Here is a 22,960-nt window from a genome sequence, read left to right as displayed (position 1 = left end):
GATTCGTCTTCGGCTTTGCAGAAGTTGCACAGCATGCTTCCAATGGTGTTATATATCCTCGGCTTGTTGTTGGTAGCTAATATTTTATGGGCTCATTTTTCAGAGTTTTGTCCTTGTCGTCGATGAAGTCCTTATGTATATTTACGAATTCGTGGTTGGCGAGATACGTGATTTTCCAGATATTTCGTCTGAGTATTATTTTGTCGTAAATTTCCTTATTTGACATCTGATGAATTTCTTCTTTTGTAATTTCCAAATCTTTAATTATCTTGAGTCCCTGTTCCCAATGAATGTCTGGTTTCCAGGTGTGCGGCCTGTTTAGCTTAATTGTTTCATTTGCCAGGTTTCTGAGCTGAAATCCGAGTTGGTATGATATCGTTCGGTTGATGGGATTATCCTCAGGATTGCTACAGTAATTTAGTATGGGCTCAATGTAGCTCATGTCAACAATCAGTGGTATATCCTTTACGTCATACCCTCCTTGGTTCTTAGGTCGCACTAATAATTGATAATCAATCTTTTCCTTTTTGTTAAAGAAGAAGTTAGTGATGTTTCTCCTTATTTTTGCTCTAATGGTTTTGGGCATGATGATGTGCTGCGCCTTGTATATGAATCTTGGCAGTATTTTGGTGTTAATAATAGCTCTCTTCTTTTCCATCGATATGTTTCGAAGCTCTGGTTGATTTGTAATGATGTTTGTTCTTTCTATCTCCCCTTTACAATGTTGTTTTGGTTTGTTACTTCCATATTAGTGGCCTAGGATGTTGATGCTGTTGGCCTAATTAAGATCCGAGTTTGTCTTGAGATACCGAAATTTAAGCCTTGTGTTTTGTCTTTGTTTATGTGGAGTCCCGATATTTGTGCAAAGCTCTCAATTATGTTGATTGCGGCGGATGTTGATTGTCCGTTAATTGTGAGTGTGACGTCATCTGCGTAGGCTGGAATCTTATATTGTTGGTTTGTAGCCTTTGGAGTAAATGGTTTTATCTCTGGGCTTTTTTGTATTTGGGTTAACAGTGGGCCGATTGATATAGTAAATAGGACCATCGATAATGTGCCCCCTTGTTGTACCCCTTTTTCTAGTTGAGAAAAGTCCGTACGGTGGCCATTTATTAGTATGGCTGATTTTGCGGCTTCATAAATCTTTTCTATATAAGAAGTGAAAATTGGCCAAAAACCCTTGCTCTCAGGGATCTTGAGTAAATAATTATAGTCTATCGAATCAAAAGCTTTTTTAAAATCTATTGAAATTATAGCGCCGAATCGTGAATTTTCCATATTTTTTGCGATTTCTCTTAGGATCAAATTAGGGTCATTTATTTTGTTCGGTGGATTAAGGAATTGGTGGGGGTTCGTTATTAGTGGTAATATCCTTTTTATTTTGTCAGCCAAAATTTTATTCAGGATTTTTAAATCAACATTTAATAGGCTGATTGGCCTATAATTGTCAAGGTTTTCTCTTTGGCCCTTTTTGAAGATTAGATTTATAACCCCTTTAGTCACATCTTCATGAATTGAGGACGATTTATATAGTTCGTTTACATATTCCAATAGTTCTATTTTTATGAGATTTCAGTTCATCTGGTAAAATTCAACACTAATACCGTCCAGTCCAGGGGGATTCATCTTGAAAATTGAAAGACGGCACTTTTTAGTTCATATTCAGTTATGTCAGAGTCTATCATATTCGAGTCCCATGGGTCGTGTTGGGCATATGTTTTAATAAAATTGAAGTATCTTGAAATATCTATTGCCCAGTCTTTTTGAAATAGGTGGTGGTGGTAATTCAAAGCTATTTTTTGTTTCTCCGATACTGAGTTTGCTATATTTCCCATATTATCATATAGTTGTGAAATGGCCGAATTTAATTTTCGATTTCTTATTGTTCTCAGAAAAAGATTTACATTACCTTTTGATGTATCCATTTCCTGTAGTTTTGATTGCATTCGAATAGGGTCCATTTTGTTGTAGTACAAGTCCAGTAATTCTTTCTTCTTTTTTTGATAGTGTCTGTAGGCATTTCCTCATTTTGTAATCTTTATATCGTTTGTTATGGTTTTTTCCTTCTGTAGCCTTTGTTTCCGTTTTTTCCTGGCATATTCGATTAAGATGGCTTTTAGTTTTGATTTTATAAGACACCACCATTCGACCATATTCTGATCGTATAGGTTTTTCATGGTTATCCATTTTGGCCATTTATTTGCTAGTATTTGAATGAAGCCTAGTTCTGAGTAAAATTTTGTATTGTTTTTTCAGTAACTATTAGATTTAGGGATGATCGAGTCGAATGGTATTTGCAAAATGACTATTTCGTGGTCGGTGAATTGGCAAGTTTCATGAGAAATTGCATAGCGTTTGATGTCTTACTTATATAGAATCTATCGATTCGGGAAGCGCCTAATGGGTGTAGAAAGGTGTACTCCTTTCTCTGCGGGTATTTGTTTCGGAAGTAATCAACTAATATTAAGTTTTTGATCGTAGATTGTAGCGAGGTAACGTCTGTTCTAAGTGGCGGTTCCATTACCGAGACTGGAATTTTATCCAAAGTTGGATTTTTCACGTTATTAAAGTCCCCTCCTAGTAAAATAGGGTCGTCGCTTTATACTTTAGTGTTTAGTTGGTAAAAAAATATGAAATCTTAACTTTGTTTCGTGTTGCCGGGTCCATAGATGTTGAGGAGATTAAGGCTTTTCTTGTTGATTCGAATTCTGGCTGCAATTTGTCGTCCGTTGTTGTTCATATTGATATCCGATATTGTTACGTTTTTGCTTTTAAATAGTGTGGCTGTTCCTGCAGAATTTGAAGTGTGTGAGTTCCAGATCGTGCTTCCTGGCCATTCTTTTTGGTATGCTATTTCTTCTTTCATTGTCGTGTGCGTTTCTTGTAAAAACATCATGTCATAATGGTTATCCAATAAATATTTAAATATGTTATCTCTCCGGCCTTTTGTTTTAAGTCCATTTACGTTTAGGCTAGTTATTTTGATTTGATGCGCCATTATTAAGTTTTAGGTAAGAGGGCTTTGCATCGTGGGCTGGTGGCTTGGAACTCTCATACTCCGAGCAGGAGATCAGAGAGTTGCAGCATTTGGTTGGGATTGACTTTTTGTCGCATTTGCCACATGTAGCCGGTTCCCAAAAGTTGATTATTGATTATTGATTATTTTCCAAAAGTACCAATTCATCATCTGTAAAACACGTGCAGAATATATTATACTCAATGTTACATTTAACGCAGTAGGTATCTTTTTGGTAGCCTAATATATTCATTGCTCTAGTGCACTTTGTGCATTCAATGACAGCTATTGGGTCCGTTACACTTGCAAACTTTCGCGGTTGTTGTATTGATACATTGCTGCTGCTGGTAGAGGTCCGCGATCTTTTATTATTGGCCTTGACCGAGTCAAGCAAGTCTTGTTGCGAGTCGGTTTCATCTGCCCAGCTACCAGATGTCTTTGTAGTTCCATCGTCCGTTTAAGCTCTGTTCAAATATGTCTTCGTTCTCCAAATTTTGATCGTTTGCTTTCATGTTTTCATTTCGGGTTTGCTGTTTTTTCGGTTGAGTAGTTTCGCTGATTACTCCGACTTTACTTTGATTAATTGGCTCGTTTAGGGTTTTTTGTTGTGGTTTCGGTCCTGTTTGTTTATCTTTGTTCTGGCTAGCCCGTAATGGTCATGATGATCTGGTGTGTCCCGGGTTGTTGCAGTGGAAACAAGTCGGAATTATACCATGATGTTTTACGTACAGGGTACATCCGTGGATTCGAATATAGCTCTTTACCGGGTTTTTAGTTATCAAGTCCTCACGATTCAGAATTAGCCTCCTGGGCCCGGTTTTAAAACCGTCGTCAAATACATGTGCCACTTGATGGACTTCACCATGGTGTTTTTCAAAATATTCTTTTATGGCTCGATTTTCCATCTTGATTGGAACAAAATTAAGGATACGGGGATCTTATCCGATATGTACATTTGGTGTATCGGGAGTTTCAAACCACGCTCCTTCATATCCCAGACCTTTCGGTCTAATTGTATTGCTTTCAGTCTGTTGGTCAAACTGAGGTCTACTGATCCTGTAGGGTATAGTACGTATCCATCCAGATCTTCTTTTGTTAAATCAAATATTTTTAAGAATTCTTTTAGTTCATCTTTTGTAATCTGGCTTCTAAATTTAAAGTTAATATCGCAACTTCTATCGATGGGTCTAATTGTATTGCTCTCAGTCTGTTGGTCAAACTGAAGTCTACTGATCTTGTAGGGTATAGTACGTATCCATCCAGATATTCTTTTGTTAAATCCAATATTTTTAAGAATTCTTTTAATTCATCTTTTGTAATCTGGCTCCTAAACTTAAAGTTAATATCGCAACTTCTATCGATGGTTGGGTGTGGCTCTTGCGAATCTAATTGCGCTTTCGTGATACTCGAATATGACGTCATTATTGCTAACCGCCAAACGCTAGAGGGCTCAGACTGTGAGAGCAACTGGTCTAAATGTTATTTAAACCTTTGCCTCCTTTACCTCGTCCAGACATTGTTTACGAGTTTGCGTTTTTTGACAATGATAATTGCCAAACGCGCTATCGAGCTATAACCTCTCGCGGGGCGGCCGTCGTCGAAAAGGAGAGAAAAAATGGCGCGCAAAAGTTGTCTAGCCAATTAGAAGACGTTACCCGGTCGGTACATATAGTCGCTTGAGGCTCGAGCTCGAAATCAGCTACCCGAGAGTATCTATCAAAAATGGCCAGAACTAAGCAGACCGCACGAAAGAGCACTCAGTTTTAGTGACTTTCCTGATTGAGTTTGTCGCCACCCCGTGTAAGGAAAAAATGGAAGCCAAGGCAGACATTCCAGCCACCCGTCAGAGATCCTACTCAAATGTAGTTGTCCAAAATAGCAACGATGGACCAGACAGAAGCTGCGACATAAGCTTTAAATTTCAAAGCGTTATAACCAAAGAGGAATTAAAAAATTTTCTTCAGGAAATTACAGTGACAAGGGAAGACTTAGACTGCTATGTCATCTACCCGAATGGAGCAGTTGATATCAGCTGTATTAATAGGCTCAAAGCAATTCAAACTGACCGAAAAATTTGGGAATTAAAAAGCAAAGGCAAGAGATTGCCCGCGCATAGGCTCTATGTCTCAGATAAAATACCGGTATACTTAAATTACGTTCCAGTTAAAATGAAAAATGAAGTTATTCAAGAATATTTTAAAAGAAATCATGGGATCGTTACATCGGTGAACTACATACTTGATGATGGGATTAAAACCGGAACCAGGAGAGTAATAATAAATAAAAAGGATATGCAACAAAACTCCACCAAAAGTTATATCAGAATTCAAAACTGCACGATATATGTAAAACATCATGGAATTACACAAACATGATTCCATTGCGGTGAGGCGGGCCAATTGCGGGCCAAATTGCGAAAACGCCCAAAGACACAGAGTCAAACGCAACCAACCTTGAAACGGCAACAACGCCTTATAAGGAAGCAACATTAGGCCGCCAGACAACACCCGAGAATAACCAAAACAACACTAATCTGAACGACAGTTCACACAATCAAGAAACTAGGCTAGACATAAACAAAACAAAACCAAAACAAACCGGAACTACAACGAGCGGCCAGGAAAGAAGTAGTTACGAAGATTCAATTGAAATTAATGTCACAGAAGACAATATAAACGACCTAAAAAGAGAAAGGGAGTCGACATGAAGTACAGCTGAGCTACAAGGCCGTGGTAGAAAGTACGCAAGCAATTTATCCAAAATCCAAATTTAGACAGGACACCCGTACAACAATACAACCCGAGTAAACCAGTAGCTGAAGCCCTAATTTCTGCCACAAAAAAGTTTAATTTAACCGATTCCTTTCGAAAATTATTCCCAACCAAAAGAGACTATACCCATATTTATCTTAACGGAGGCTCACGATTAGACCGAATTTATGTATCACTAGACATACCAGTAACTAAAGTAACTCAAATACCCTGCCTGATGACCGACCACGAGGCTGTTCAAACGGAAATAAAACTTAACAAATCTGATTTAATTGGCCGCGGCACATGGAAAAATAACTCATCAATATACAATAACATGGAATTTTCGACCTGTTTCAAACAAAAATGGATTAAACGGATTACTCTAAAAGGACTGTACGCAACCACTTACTTAGAATGGTGGATCCTAATAAAATCCAAAATAAAAAACACCCTAACGGAACACGCAAAGGAAAAACGTAGAAAAGAAAAAGCAAGGAAAAAGACCTGAGGCACCAATTAAGGTAATTAGGAAACGGATTACAAAAGTTGAGAAAATTTTTCAATTATATCTGCGTATAAAGAAAAGAATATTGAAAAGTAACCAAACAAGTCTGGAAATCATAAAAATGGAATCAAGACTTGAAGAATTCGAAATAAATAACGGTAACTCAAAATATTTTTTGCAAGGAATTCGGGAAGGAAGTGTAAAATCAAGAATCGAAAAATTACTAGATAGACAAGGCCAAATTAGAGAAAAGGAATCCGAAAAACAAGAAATTGTATACCAATATTATAAAAAGTTATTCTCAAAAGATGGCTCGGTCCACCAAAATGATATGCAAAATTTTCTACAGAAGTTTGCGTCTTGCCCATCATGGGACGCCTGTGAAGTGAGCAACATCATAACAGAAGATGAGCTCCGAAAGGCAGTCTTTGATATGAAGAGAAATAAGACTCCCGGCATAGATTGCATCGGCATTGAATTCTATCAAATATTTTGGAACACTATTAAGTTTGAACTCAGGATTATAGTAAACGAACTATTTACCACGCCCAGAATACCCCAAATCTTATCGAAAAGAATAATTAATATAATACATAAAAAAGGACCCGAAGAAACATAGACAATTACAGACCAATCACCTTATTAAACGTGGACTTCAAATCTTGAACAAAGTATTGGCAAATAGAATCAAATTAATACTTCCAAAAATAACCCATCGACATCAATTCCTTAACCCGCCAAATAAAATATCGGATCTCAAACTGATTCTGAGAGAGATTACAAACCAGATGAAAAGATCCAAGAAGGGAGCAATCATATCAATTAATTTTAAAAAGCCCTCCGACTCAATAGATCACGTATACCTAATTGACAGCTAAACGTTTTGATAATAAGTTTATATCGTATATAAAAAGGATATATAAATCAGCAAACGCAGCAATCCTTGTTAATGGAAATCCAACACATGATTTTTCTTTAGAAAGAGGCGTCAGACAAGGAGACAATCTATCGATGGTACTATTTACAATTGCGATTGACCCGCTACTGCTGCAAATAACAAAAGACACGGAGATAGTACCAATAAAGCTCAAAGCGACAGCGCAAGAATTCAAAACACCATCTTATGCTGACGATCTGACGCCCACAGTAAATACGGAATACTCTATATACAAAGCGATCCAGACAATCGAAGATTTTAGAAAGATATCAGGTCTACAAATAAACCCTCAAAAAACTCAAGGCATACAATTTGGAAAGATGAAAAAAATCCCCGAAATTATATGGAAACAATCCATAAACATACTTGGCCACCAGCATGGATGTATTAACGCGAAAGACCATTGGATAAACGAAATAAAAATACTGCGGCAAACCACCTTGAAATATCAACCTCGACGCCTAACAATGGAACAAAAAAGAATGATAGTAAACAGTAAAATGCTGCCAATATTCTTGTACAAAAGCACTCTCCGACATATGACAAAAACGGTAAAGTCGGAAATAAAGAAGGAAATAATGAAATTCTGCTTCGAAGGCAAAGAAAATATTGACTACGAACTCCTAGTGCGACAAAAGAACAATGGTGGCTATAATGTAATAGATATTCCAACATTCGTTGATATCATGTACATAGCACCAGAACTGAAATACTGCAGAAATCCAGAAGACCATCAATGTCACCCGATCAACAAAACGATAAATTACCAATTGGGATACCAACTGAAAAAATTCGCCGATATAAAGCTAACATTAAATCGACCACATACATGGAATCCGGAACAACAATGGGCAATAGTAGTGCAAATTATAAAGGAAAACAATATGACAAAACAAGAAATACAGACCTGCTCAAATAAGAAAATATATCAAAGAATAGTTGACAACAGAAACAAATGGAAAACAACATATTTCGCCAATCACAATTGGATTAATATACACAGCAATATATTAGATGAAAACGACAGAACTTGGAAGATTGCCCACAAGATCTTACCATCCAACAATAAACCAAGGATATACTTCACCAGCAAATCAAAGAGATGTACATTTTGTAAAACTGAGATTGAAACATAAATGCACCTATTCACGATATGCAAAATCACGTGTAAAGTATCGTCTGAAGCCCTTAATATCGGGGCAAGAGAATTTAGTCAAGGCCGGGTAAAGCCGACAGAGGCAGTGATGATACACTTAAAATTTCACGATAAGATAGAGACAAACATTTCGGCCAAAACAACTTTAATCTACCTCACAACAGCTATTAAAAGGAGCATCTGGACTGAAAGAAATAAAATAATCCAAACGAAACAACCGCCGTCAATTAAAACAATATTAGCAAAAATAACTGCTGGAATAAACTACAAAATCAAACTGATGAATTATGCAAAAAGATCTGAGCACAACAAAGAGCTCTTAACTCTAGAACAAATAGCCAACAATATGGTTGAAAAATATCAAAATGATGTGGGAATAACTCGAAATCCCTGTAGTTTTAGCCAATTAAAAACATGTAGCATATAGGAACATGTTGTTGAACGTTATTGATGTAGTTTAATATTGTAGATATACACGGAGCACGAACGATGAAGACATGACGACACGACAACGATCCAGACGACTTGACTCCTAATATAAGACCTTTTAATACCTCTCCTAAATATCTAATTGAAACCTTATTTATACGTATGCGCGTATGGTGATATCGATTCCATTAGGGTTATCGATTCGGGTTGGAATACTAATTAGCATCTGGTGTCATCGATCCAATTATATTTTTGGTTGGCATCTGTTGTATAATCACAACGGGCCCTTTATCGATCCAATTTATGAATTTGGAAAATTTCGGAATAAGCAATTTTTTTAGTCTTTTTATAAATTTTACTTGAAATAACGAATTTATCCCTAAATATATCTACACCCTTTAGATTGGAAATCGGGGTTTTGGGCGTATTTGTCACCTAACATACGTAAATTTCAAAAACACATTGAATATGACAAAAACACACAATCGAAAAATATACATAATGAAATTCAAAAAATATGGGACGAAAAGATTTAATAATGAGAGGGAAGTAGGATGACAGTAAGAGTATAGATTAGAAAAGAAAAGGCAATTTATTGTTTTTTAAATTTGATTTCGACAGATAAAACTGATATTTCAATTCAATATACTTCGTCACACTGAATTACTGATAGCTCATGTGTTTGAATAAATAGCGCTTTGTAAGTTCGCTTGTTGCGATATGTTGATAGTGCCAGCTTCGGGCTTTGAAAAAAAAGTAAATAGTGCTTTGTTTGTTAAAACAATTTGTCATATACTCGTTTTGACGAATATATTGATGAGCTCATTTATGCACCGTTCTTATAACGATGTTATAAACGTTTAAAAGAGTGACTCGTTTGAATCATCTTTTTTCAAAATAGTTCAGTGTTGATGAAATCTATCTTATCGAAATAGTTTGCATCCGTCAATGTTTAATTATTATAAATCACAAGAATTTTGAAATCGAATATTCACCTTCATTGCGTAATCAATTGGTCATAAGATTAGTTGCAATTTGAGTAAACACTCAAAGTCTGTTTTCAAGCAATTTATAGAAATTGAGATACCTAATTAATATCGCCAAAGAAGTTAAAGATAGACTATACATTGATGAAAGAAGTAGTACGATAAATGTCACAGTAAGAAAAAATCGTATGTATATATAAGAAAGTAAAACAAATTGTTGAATATTATTTTCATTCTATTGTCTTGCTCGATCATTTTTTGCTGTGATCTTTAAAAATATCTACAAGCGTGCGCTTCCTTCGTACTTTTTTAAAAGTTATCGTTCGTTGTATTATACCATCAGTTTAATTTAGCCTGATACAATTTTTCACCTTGTATTTTTGAATTTAAACAAAAGTTCATTGCGTGGACTTGGTCTTTATCCTTCGTCTTCGTATCCTTCGTCGTCTGATTCTTTTCCGATTTCGTACCTTTGTTCTCTCGTGCGGTGATACCTTTATTGCTGTACCATCTTTACCGTTGTTGTTGTTTTGTTGGGTCACCTTTAGCGATTTCGACTCCACATCGGAAGGCTTGCAATTCTTTGTTCGGGGTCACCATTTTAGCCAATTAAGAACATGTAGCATATAGGAACATGTTGTTGAACGTTGTTAATGTAGTTTAATATTGTAGATATACACGGAGCACAAACGATGAAGACATGACGACACGACACCGATCCAGACGACTTGACTCCTAATATAAGACCTTTTAATACCTCTCCTAAATATCTAAATGAAACCTTATTTATACGTATGTGCGTATGGTGATATCGATTCCATTAGGGTTATCGATTCGGGTTGGAATACTAAGTAGCATCTGGTGTCATCGATCCAATTATATTTTTGGTTGGCATCTGTTGTATAATTACAACGGGCCCTTTATCGATCTAATTTATGAATTTCGAGAATTTCGAAATAAGCAATTTTTAGTCTTTTTATAAATTTTACTTGAAATAACGAATTCATCCCTAAATATATCTACGCCCTTTAGATTGGAAATCGGGGTTTGGGGCATATTTGTCACCTAACATACGTAAATTTCAAAAAACACATTGAAAATGACAAAAAAAACACAATCGAAAAATATACATAATGAAATTCAAAAATATGGGACGAGAAGATTTAATAATGAGAGGGAAGTAGGATGAGAGTAGAGTGTAGATTAGAAAAGAAAAGGCGATTTATTGTTTTTTAAATTTGATTTCGACAGATAAAACTGATCTTTCAATCCAATATACTCGTCACACTGAATTACTGATAGCTCATGTGTTTGAATAAATAGCGCTTTGTAAGTTCGCTTGTTGCGATATGTTGATAATGCCAGCTTCGGGCTTTGAAAAGAATAAAAAAAAATAGCGCTTTTTTGTTAAAAAATTGTCATATACTCGTGTTTAACGAATATATTGATGAGCTCATTTATGCACCGTTCTTATGACAATGTTATAAACGCTTAAAAGAGTGACTCGTTTGAATCATCTTTTTTCAAAATAGTTCAGTGTTGATGAAATCTATCTAATCGAAATAGTTTGCATCCGTCAATGTTTAATTATTATAAATCACAAGAATTTTGAAATTGAATATTCACTTCTATTGCATAATCAATTGGCCATAAGATTAGTTGCAATTTGAGTAAACACCCAAAGTCTGTTTTCAAGCAATTTATAGAAATTGAGATACCTAATTAATATCGCCAAATAAGTTAACCCTGCTAAAACGCTTAAAGAAGGACTATACATTGAGAAATGAAGTAGTACGATAAATGTCCCAGTTAGGAGAAAAATCTTATGTATATATAACAAAGTAAAACAAATTGATGAAGAAAAATTTCATATTTCATTGATTGTCTTGCTCGATCATTTTTTGCTGTGATCTTTATGAATATCTAAAAGCGTGCGCTTCCTTCGTACTTTTATAAAACTTATCGTTCGTTGTATTATATCATCAGTTAAATTTAGCTTGATACAATTTTTCACCTTGTATTTTTGATTTCGAACAAAAGTTCATATCGTTCATTGTGCGGACTTGATCTTTATCCTTCGTCTTCGTATCCTTCGTCTTCTGATTCTTTTCCGATTCCGTACCTTTGTTCTCTCGTGCGGTGATACCTTTATTGCTGTACCATTTTTTCCGTTGTTGTTGTTTTGTTGGGTCACCTTTATCGATTTCGACTCCACATCTGAAGGTTTGCTATTCTTTGTTCGGGATCACCATTTTAACCAGTTAAGAGATTGTAGCATATAGGAACATGTTGTTGAACGTTGTTGATGTAGTTTAATATTGTAGATATACACGGAGCACAAACGATGAAGACATGACGACACGACACCGATTCAGACGACTTGACTCCTAATATAACCCCTTTTAATACCTCTCCTAAATATCTAATTGAAACCTTGTTTATACGTATGCGCGTATGGTGATATCGATTCCATTAGGGTTATCGATTCGGGTTGGAATACTAATTAGCATCTGGTGTCATCGATCCAATTATATTTTTGGTTGGCATCTGTTGTATAATTACAATGGGCCCTTTATCGATCCAATTTGTGAATTTGGAGAATTTCGGAATAAGCAATTTTTAGTCTTTTTATAAATTTTACTTGAAATAACGAATTTATCCCTAAATAGTAACTTTATTCGCCTATTCGTAACTATAAAATTTAAGTTAACCTTACGCATTTGCGGTTAATCAACAACATTCAGATAGCAGTAGAAATTGCAAAAGCCACTGCTCATGTCAAAACCCAATTGTAACTATGTATTTCGACTTTAATTTACGTATTTTTAATCATGATTCCTTTTAAATCACTTAAACGCCGCACAACCCTATTTAGGAAATAACCCACATAGACGAGATTTACGTTGTATTAAACTGAAATATCCCTATCTAATTGCCTTATTCCAAATGTTGGCGATTATAATACATGCACATATATAGAACCCCATGCAGTTCGGACTGAAGCACCCCACACTTTATCCATCAAACATGTCATGTTAAATATACTTAGTGTTATCTTCCTTTGTGTATATAGATGTATATAATTGTGATATTTTGCCTTTATTAAGTATGTTTTGTTTTAATGTATCTAGTGTAAATTTCTTCGGTATGGATAGATGTAGACAATTGTGCTATATTACTTTTGCTTATGGTAAATCCAGCCTACCTGGCCCAATATGCTTAACCACCACAAATGATAGTTTAGGACATTATGGATAGTATATAATGGAACCTACCCTAATACTATTATGAGAATCACATGATAATATAAAGGCCCATGTGTCTGTAGGATTATGATACGAATGCCCGATAAGCCACCTATACGAATACAGTTGCTAATATTGTAACAAAACAGTAAGTTATGAATGATTCCCGTTATATATACTAAATATGCATCTTATACACCATAAGTGAAATAGTGTTCCTAATATCGTCGTAATATACTATACGCTATAAATTATCCTCCTTGGTTATACTTACCTGGCACCATCTTCTCTCCCCAACGCCGTATAGTATGAATCTTATACACCATAAGTGAAATAGTGTCCCTAATAACTTACTAATATCGTAATATACTATACGCTATAAATTATCCTCCTTGGTTATACTTACCTGGCACCATCCTCTCTCTCCCAACACCCGTATGATAGTTCACTATATTAAGTATACTGAGTAGCTAAATATGGAGATCCCAACAGTGTACTATATTAAGTATGCGGAGTAGCTAAATATGGAGATCCCCAACAATGTACTATATTAAGTATGCTGAATAACTAAATATAGAGATCCTAGTTCACTATATTAAGTATACTGGGTAGCTAAATATGGAGATCCCCAACAGTATACTATATTAAGTATGCTAAGTAACTAAATATAGAGATCCCCAACAAGCATATACGAAACCAGCTATGTATCCCTTAAACGTTGCCCCACCCTATTACGGAAATAGCCCACGTAGACGCAACCTAAGCCGACTTTAACTGAACTATCCCCGCCCTATTTCTTACCTTTATTCCAAAATTGTGATGCATGCGCTTGTAATGCATGCACATGTATAGAAACCCATAAAGTTCTGATTGAAGCACCCCGCCAAGCATGTTATGTTTTAAGATAGATAGGGTTAACTTTTTTTTGCGTGTATAGATGTATATATTTATGATATATTACTTTTCTTAGGCATGTTATGTGTAAAATTTTTTAGTGTTATTTTTTTGTTGTTGTGTATGTAGATGTAAAAATTGTGCTATATTACTTTTGTTAGGTAAATCCAACTTACCTGACCCGATATGCTCAGCCATCGATACAATCGGTCAACTAAATGATACCACTTAAGTAAAAAATACCGACCCCGCTACAACCTACCTGGCCCCATCCTTTCGGACACTATATAGTAGTTGAAATGCGGACCCCGCTCCAACATACCTGGCACCCATCTTCTCAAACACCGTATGGTGGTTGAAAATACTGACCACGCTTCCACTTACCTGGCACAATCCACTCCCCAAATGCTTGAACATTGAGCAATAAATACGTGTTAAAATTCAAGGCGCAGACCCGTAGTGTTATCCCACTAGGGTTATCCGACTAATTGCACTCTAATGTAGAGCACGATGGTCAATATCATTTTTGTTGAATATTTGATTTAATTGTGCCTGTATATACATTATCGAAATAAAAAAAAATCAAGCAGACCGCACAAAAGAGCACCGGGGGTAAGGCTCCCCACAAGCAGCTTGCCACAAAGGCTGCGAGGAAGAGCGCACCTGCGACCGGCGGCGTCATGAAGCCTCATCGATACAGGCCAGGCACGGTCGCTTTGAGAGAAATTCGCCGATACCAGAAATCGACCGAGTTGCTCATACATAAGCTTCCTTTCCAGAGATTGGTTCGGGAAATTGCTCAGGACTTCAAAACGGACTTGCCCTTCCAAAGCAGCTCCGTAATGGCGCTGCAAGAGGCGAGCGAAGTATACTTGGTCGGTCTCTTCGAAGACACTAACCTCTGCGCAATCCACGCAAAGCGTGTCACCATCATGCCCAAGAACATTCAACTGGCACGACGCATCAGAGGCGAACGTGCTTAGGCGTCATCGACTAATTACCAAACGGCTCTTTTCAGAGCCACCATATTATTGAACTAATTTTAGTTAAGACGAAGATATGAGTCGTTGCCTCGAAACTGCGACGCATCAGGGGCGTGTTGCTGACAGCGGTTCTTTTTAGAGCCACCACGTTTTTTTGGAAGTTTGAGTTTGTACTCGCGTTAATACCAACAGATAATAATAGTGAGTTTGCGTTTCCAATACTGACTACTTGTTGGTTGGCTACTGTGTCGACTCGAAATTACTTCTTCTTTTCAAGCAACCAAGCTAGACCCGAGAATCTACAGATATGTCTCCCCTACGATAAACTACTCAGACCTTCAGTAATAAAACCACTATGAAAATAATTTCCATAAATGTGGCATAATGAAACACCTCAGTAAGCTGGAGTTTACAATAAAGAAACATAAACCAGACATCATACTGATACAGGAGTTACACAAATATCATAGAACCAGATTCCACTCATGGTGCTCACAAATGCGATATAAACCCTTTATTGACTCGATAGACCACAACGAAACCGGAGAACGCTTTTTTGCAGCGGGAACAGCCACTCTTGTATCAACTGTGTGGCCGAATCGGTAGAAAACTACAAATCCTTCATTAAATACAGAGCCTCCGTATTAGAAATAAAATTTCGGCATAACATACTAAAGATTGTGAATGTCTACGGACCGCCCCACCAAGGCAGTGAGGAACAAACGAATTTTTACAATAATCTAACATCCCTATTAGTCCAAGAATATCCGAGCCATGACAGTCTCGTGGTTGCAGGAGACTTTAATGCAATAACGGACCATTTAGACGCCCTCCACAAAACCCAATCACGCCTGAAATAAGGGGAAAAAATATTAAGGACCTACATAGAAAAATCACAACTACTAGACCCCTACCGTTTGAACCACCCAACTGGAAAAATTTTCACAATTCACCGTAACCTCCAAACCCGCCGCATAGATAGGATATACATCTCAAACGACCTAGACCTTGTAGTAAAATCGTGTAATTATCACACCAACATAGTTTCAGATCATACGTATTTCCCAGAAATTGAGTTGAGCCCATTCCACAAACCGAAATGTGGCACCGGCACCTGGCGAAATAATACGAACATTTTAAAAACTCTGCATGCAGAAACATGATTCAAAATATATATGAATATCTACTCGCCGAGTTGAAACATCACGACAACCTAAATATATGGTGGGACCATGTCAAGAACCAAATAAAAAAAGAATCAATAGCTTTTGGCATCATACAAAAAAAAAGAGTGATAGCGGAACAAAAACACATAGAAAAAGAAGTTCTAGACAACATACACGCATCAGTCACCCTAGATCCAATTGACCTGGATCTTAAGAAACAACGCCTATTGTTTATCGAACACAAAAAAGAGCCTACGCAAAAATTTGTAGCTAATCAAAAAGAAGTCGAAAAAGACAAAAGACCTACTAAGTTCTTCTATGACATGATAACACAACGGGAAAAGAAATCGTCCATCACAAAAAATAAAACAGTAGGAAATGATATAGTAAATGATGAATCAGAAATAATGACCTCAATTTTTTCATATTATAATAAACTGTGGGGTACCACATCAATAACAAACGGTGGTAGTTGAGCTGTGTTGTGCATGGCATAGACGGAAACCCCTGGAGAACGTTGTGCTGTTATATACAGCACATACCGGACCACGGGGTGGAAGTCTGTGCCGCACTATGGCGCAGCAAATACCGAAGCCGTGTATGACTGCTGCTTATGCAGTGGCATGAGTATGAAGCGCAACATCGATATCACTCGAATAGGCCGTGTCCTTTGACACTGATCCGAGATTGGAAAAATTCTGATCCGTAATAAAAAAATAAAAAAAGAGGTAAAGGCGGCAAATCGAAGGCGAAGTCTAAGACCCGTTCGTTCCGCGCTGGTCTGCAATTTCCAGTCGGCAGAGTACACCGACTGCTCCGAAAAGAAAACTACGCGCAGCGTGTTGGGGAAAGGGCACCCGTGTACCTCGCTGCAGTTCTGGAATATTTGGTCGCTGAAGTTCTCGAGTTGGCAGGCAATGCTGCTCGTGACAACAAGAAAAGCAGGATCATTCCTCGCCATCTGCAATTGGCTATTAGGAACGACGAAGAACTGAACAAACTACTGGGCGGAGTCAAAATCGCCCAAGGTGGTGTGTTACCCAACATCCAGGCCGTGCTTTTGCCAAAAAAGACGTCGAAGAGTTCTTAAGTCGGATCGCCACATTAAATCACATAAACGGCACTTTTCAGTGACACTAACTCAATCACTGTCGAGTTTAATGTTTTGTCACAGCCGAACATATTAGGTTGGTTCGCGCATCTATCCATCTGCCTTTGTATGTGACGGTCGGCAGTTTGGTTTGTGAAACCGTATGCGCTCTCACCGCTATGTTATAATCGAATTTGATCCTATCACTTTTATATTTCACGATAGTATTATCTAGAGAATTATTAAATTAAACAGAAGAGTACACGTCAATTCGATTCTGCGAGTCGGATCACTCAGGCTTTACAAGAATTTGAAGGCCGGGTCGACAAAATTCTACTTGGAAGCGTAACAGCTCTCTTGTTCATGGTATCGCAAAGCACATAACCTCAAGAGATATTATTTTGAAGTCTTAGATATTTGATTGGTGGGCTGCCAAAAATATTATTCATCAGCAAACTTGAACCCATTTCTGCTATCGGGATGGTCGAAGTCAAGTTATTTATGTTCTTTTCTTCCAAAACATCAGATCCTCAACGTGTTTTCGGCCCGAACCCCGTTTCTAGTGTAAAGAAATGACGTGGCAAATTGTACCTCGGTTTTTGTAAAATTCTTCGCCGATGATACATATAAAAAAAACACAATATCTTCTGATGTACTTACTCAACTTTTCCAGCCAAGTTATACGTAATTTTCAAAATACCTGAGAAAGGATGAAATCCTACAAATTACCGACAAATCCAGAAAAATTCTTACACTATGATATTTAATTATCACCGTGATAACAAAAACAAATATTCACCCACCATCAATTTAACAATGAATGGCCCCAACTTGAAGAAGATTTATGACTTTGCAAAATAGTTTGCGGTATCGATACTGAACTGCAAATTTTTTGAATAATATGTATCTGCATGCTAACCCATTTGGTCCCGAACCTTTCTTTGATCTACATAATTGTATGCAATACAAATACAGAAAGTGAATGAATTAGATAGCATAACTCAGAATAGCACTTTTCACCACGAAACAGTAATTTCAACTATCTCAAATTAAAAAAAAAAAAGAAACCAGACAAGATATGATATATATGATGAACGAACAAGAATGGACGTGTTGATGGAAATGGTACTGAGCCGGTTTTAAATTTTATACCCCATTTGATTGGGTTGGGTGGCAACATACTCCAATGACCCAAAAAGTTCGCATCGCCGCCACTCAGTAATATACCGAAGGTATTTGTGTCTTGATTATATATATAAATTTTGTTTTATTTGTTTGGCGAATGAATGGCGAAAATTTTAAATGGAACTCACGTGTGTTCCCATTTTTGCTTTCTTGTACGTGGCATCGTGGAAATTCCAGGTATTCGATTGAATTTCTCTGCCGGGCATTGTGAATGTTGCCATATGATAAAGTGCGGAAAAACTTTCTGCAATGGTTGCGCTTTTGGCAACAAACGCTGCCAAAAATATCATTGTTTTGTTATTTTTGTCTTTGCGAGGTCACGAAAATCCATTATTTTGTCAATCTTCTGGCTTGGTTTCTATTTTTGAGGAAATAAAATTAAACTCTTGCTATATTGTTTGTGTGTGACTTATAATCCGACCGTAAGTAACACTCGTACTTGAAATCTTCACGAACATGCCAAATACTTACAACTGTTCTCTCTATCTATATGTGTATATGTAGAGCGGATAAAAAGTCAGGAACCTATAACCGATATTTGATTTTGAATAAGATACCGAAGAAATTGTATAAAAAAAAACGTCAGTTTTTTTTCCGCGAAGTAGATGTCTGGTAAAAGCTTTTGCTTTCGTGAATTTGCGTCCAGGGAATGCCCCAATAATGTTGTTGTCATGTATTTTTCAGTTGCCAACAATATATTTAATAGTTGAAGCGATATCGCCAGGGTATAGTACAAAATCCGTCTTGTTGTATGTACAATTGCCAAAAACGAGGAAATCGAAGATGTGTCGTAATTCACTTTATTTAGCGGTTGTCACGTTTGTGACGCTTTCCGAATTCAAGGAACAAGTGCTGGGCAAAGCGTATATACGCGTTCTTTACTCCATCACCATTGTAATGCTGGAAAACATCGAGCTTCGACCTCAAAACTACTTTTGGTGCGAGTAGACAAGCACAAATTTGTTCAAACGTTACATAGAGCGTCTGGTGGCGACGAGTTACATTTTAATCGACATAACCTGGACTGAACAATCGTATCGCAACATGTCTACTGCCGCAAAGAAAACCGTTCACAAGCGGGCGCCTGCAGCGCATCCATCCTACAAGGAAATGGCAATGGCCGCCGTGAAAGCTACTCACACTAAAAATGGATCCTCGCGAGCCGCCATAAAGAAATACGTCGAAGCAAATTACAGTGTGAAATCAAATCAAGCGAAAATCCACCTTAAGAGGGCCCTCAAAAGTCTGGTCGACGAAGACGCGCTTAAAACGGATTTGCCAAAAGCACCCAGAAGCTACAGACTTACCATAAAGGAACCGCCAAAGAAAAATAAGACTGCGTCGGCACAGAAGAAAAAGCCAGCAGCCAAGAAACCGAAGACTACACCCGTGAAGAAGACAGCCGCAAAGAAGCCCAAGGCCAAGAAAACCGCTACTGGAACTAAAAAGGCCACCGTAAAGAAGGTTGCGAAGAAGCCCGCCGCAAAGAAGGCGACAAAAAAGACTCCCAAGAAGTCGGCCCCCAAATAGAAGACTGTGAAAAAGACCGCCGCCAAAAAAGGCGTAAAATTGCCCGAGTCCACGAGCAAAACGACAAAAGTAGGCGATATATATGTAAATATAATGGTCAAGTGTGAAACTTCAAAACTAATGAAACAACCCCAGTTCTGACAATGGCATGGGTGGCTCTGAAAAGAGCCGTTGTTGAAACGTTGAATGAGCTATCTAACCGCCGAACCCGTAGAGGATTCGTCCTTGTCTTTTCAGAGCGTACACGACGTCCAAGGCTGTAACAGTCTTTCTTTTGGCATGCTCGGTGTATGTCACGGCGTCACGGATAACATTCTCCAAGAATACTTTGAGATCTCCTCTAGTTTCCTCGTAGATGATTCCCGATATACGTTTGACACCACCTCCTCTGCGTGCCAAACGTCTGATTGCGGGCTTTGTGATTCTATGGATGTTGTCAAGCGACACTTTGCGATGACGCTTTGCTCCCCCCCTTTCCCAAACCTTTGCCTCCTTTACCTCGTTCAGACATTGTTTACAATTTTTTTATTTATTTTTTTTTACTGATCAAAGTTTTTTCCAAGTCTCGGATCAGTTTCAAAAAGACACGTCATATCCGAGTCATATCGGTATAACGCTTTGTAAGCATGCCACTGCGTAAGCAGCAGTCATACATTAAAGGAGGCTTTGGTATTAGCTGAACCATTGCACGGCACAGACTTCCACCCCGGGGTGCGGAACGTGCTGTATATCACAGCACAACGTTCTTCCGGGGATTCCGTCCATGCAATGCAGGGCACAGCATAACTTCCACCTCCCCGGCTTTCGTATCATCAAAGCCTTGCCCAACAAAGACTTCAACCTTGAGCTTCTGTACATGTTATGTGCCAAATAGCATGAGGTCCGCCCAGGGCTTCCGTCAGTGCCGCGCGTAGCACAGCTCAACTTTCGCCGGCCCGGCTTCCGTACACCCTGTGTGAAAACGTGTAACACGCACACAGCATGACTTTTTTTTCTTTTTCTATTTTCACTTTTGCGGATCAGAATTTTTCCACTTTCGGATCAGTGCCTTAAAGACACGTCATATCCGAATCATATCGGTATATCGCTTCATAAGCATGCTACTGCGTGCAGTAGTCAACTACTTCTGGGGGCTTCGGTTTGCGCCGCGCACCAACAAGACACAGACCTCGACCACAGGCTTCTGTAAATGCTATGCGTAGCATGGTATAACTTTCGCCCAGGGCTTCCGCCCATGTCATGCATGGCACAGAATAACTTCCGTCACCCCGGCTTCCGTACACATTGCTTTTAATGCAGCATGACTTTGGCCGTGAAGCTTCCGATTCATCACATCCGCTATATGTGAGATGGTATTTCGGACATAAAAACGGATAAATTGGCAAAGTCTAGTTCGGCAGATATGCTGGTGCTTGTGGTGGGTCAAGGTTTATCTTTGTGTTCGGAACGTTTAATTTGAGATGGCAGGAGTTTTTTCCAGGGGTCGAAGTTTCATTGATGGATATTCATTTAGGATCTCGTTCCAGTTAGTTGATATTCCTAGAAACTGGAGGTCGTTAAATTTGTATTCCATAGTGGTTAGGAATAGTGCCGTTTTCGAAACCGTGATGTCATCCGTGGGGGCCATATATTGATTCTGGATATCTAGTTTTATCTTTGTGCCAATTAATTGTTGTTTCATTATGACGAAACATTTGGTAACAGCTGTTGAACTGGGACCACTATAGCTATTGTAAAAGATTTCCTCTCTCGTGATATTAAAAGTGGTACTTAATACGCTGTTAAGAAAGTTGGTAATTTCTGCTATGTATTTCTTTGTTGAAAGGCAGTCCAGAAATATATGTTTAGTACTGTCCATGGGGTTTTTTGCAAAATTTGCAGCCTGATATTTTCAGGGTTCCATATGCATCGTATGTTAGGGACATTCTCCTCACGCGGTCGCCAAATACGTATCCGTCTCGTACAATGCGATATGAGCTAATTCGTTCCGCGTTGGTAAACTTACTTCTGTATTCCTTATTAAATAAATGAACTTTCTGCCAATTTATATTCTGTAGTTGTTGTTCTTGTTTGGCTGCCTTGTTGTTTTTCAGTTTCATATACATATCCTTATGTCTTGCAACCTCCCAGGTGGATTGCAAAATATTTAGTTCTTTGAATATGCCCAGAATGTATGCCCATTGTTCTGGAATCGTATCGCTGTGGGGCATTGAGTTGGTGTATCTGTCCTTGTTTATTACTCACGATGGGTCTCATTTTTTCCACCATGCATGCTTTTATCTTGGCGTCTACATCCACCATATTAATCTCGCCATCTTTCCACATTCTTTTTAAGGATTTTCCACTTATGGCCTCGATCTTGTAAGGGTGCCATAAGAATTTAAAAAGCGCACTTTCGATTTTCTTTGCATAGGTTTGGGGGATTCTTTTTACTCTTGCGTGAAACGTTACGACTGACATGATTAGGGAGTTCATTGTTATTAGTTTGCCGTACCCGGTTAGGTTGCGCAGGTTGATGTAGTTTATAGTGCTGATTAGCCTATTCTCAATATCCTGCCACATTTTGTCGAGTCCCATATTTCCAAATTGCATCCCAAGTATTCTGGTGTTTTCTTTAATGTATTCCCTATGAGGCGAGTTGTATACTGAGTTGTAAGATATTTCGTAATGCATAGAATTTCTGTTTTGTCTTTATTAATTTGTTGTCCTGTTGCCAAATAAAATCTGTTTAACTCCTGAAAATTTCGGTGATAGATGATCGATCCCTAACTGCAAATGTGACGTCATCTGCGTACTGATCGAGTTTGTGTTCATATCCCCCTAACTTTACGCCATGAATATTTGAATTCAGTTGGACCGATATTGCAAGTGGCTCTATGTTGATGGCGTAGAGCAACATACTTAGCGGGCATCCTTGCCTAATCTCTTGCCCGATGTTTATTTCCTACGAAAGTCTACCATTTATGTCTACTTGACTTTTTATTTCATTGTACATGCTTTTGATTGCTTCTAGTATTCTGTTTCCGAGTCCGATTTGTTGTAAAATTTTAAATAAGAAGCTACGGTTTACCCTATCGGATGCTTT

At 37.8% G+C, this 22,960-nt stretch overlaps 1 protein-coding gene across 1 annotated transcript in view; it reads left to right on the top strand.

The window, feature by feature from the left end:
• Positions 1 to 18,717: 18,717 nt before the first annotated feature.
• Positions 18,718 to 22,960, top strand: part of LOC144425256 (histone H5-like) — a 321,238-nt gene continuing 316,995 nt past the window's right edge. The window contains exon 1 of the mRNA XM_078114801.1: positions 18,718 to 18,767. The gene's annotated coding sequence lies outside the window, so the exon portion shown is untranslated. The remainder of the gene's footprint in view (positions 18,768 to 22,960) is intronic.

The sequence above is a fragment of the Styela clava genome, chromosome 7, assembly GCF_964204865.1.
Source record: "Styela clava chromosome 7, kaStyClav1.hap1.2, whole genome shotgun sequence".
NCBI lineage: Eukaryota > Metazoa > Chordata > Ascidiacea > Stolidobranchia > Styelidae > Styela > Styela clava.
The sequence above is the reverse complement of the archived record's forward strand: the minus strand, read 5'-3'. Positions and strand labels throughout refer to the sequence as shown.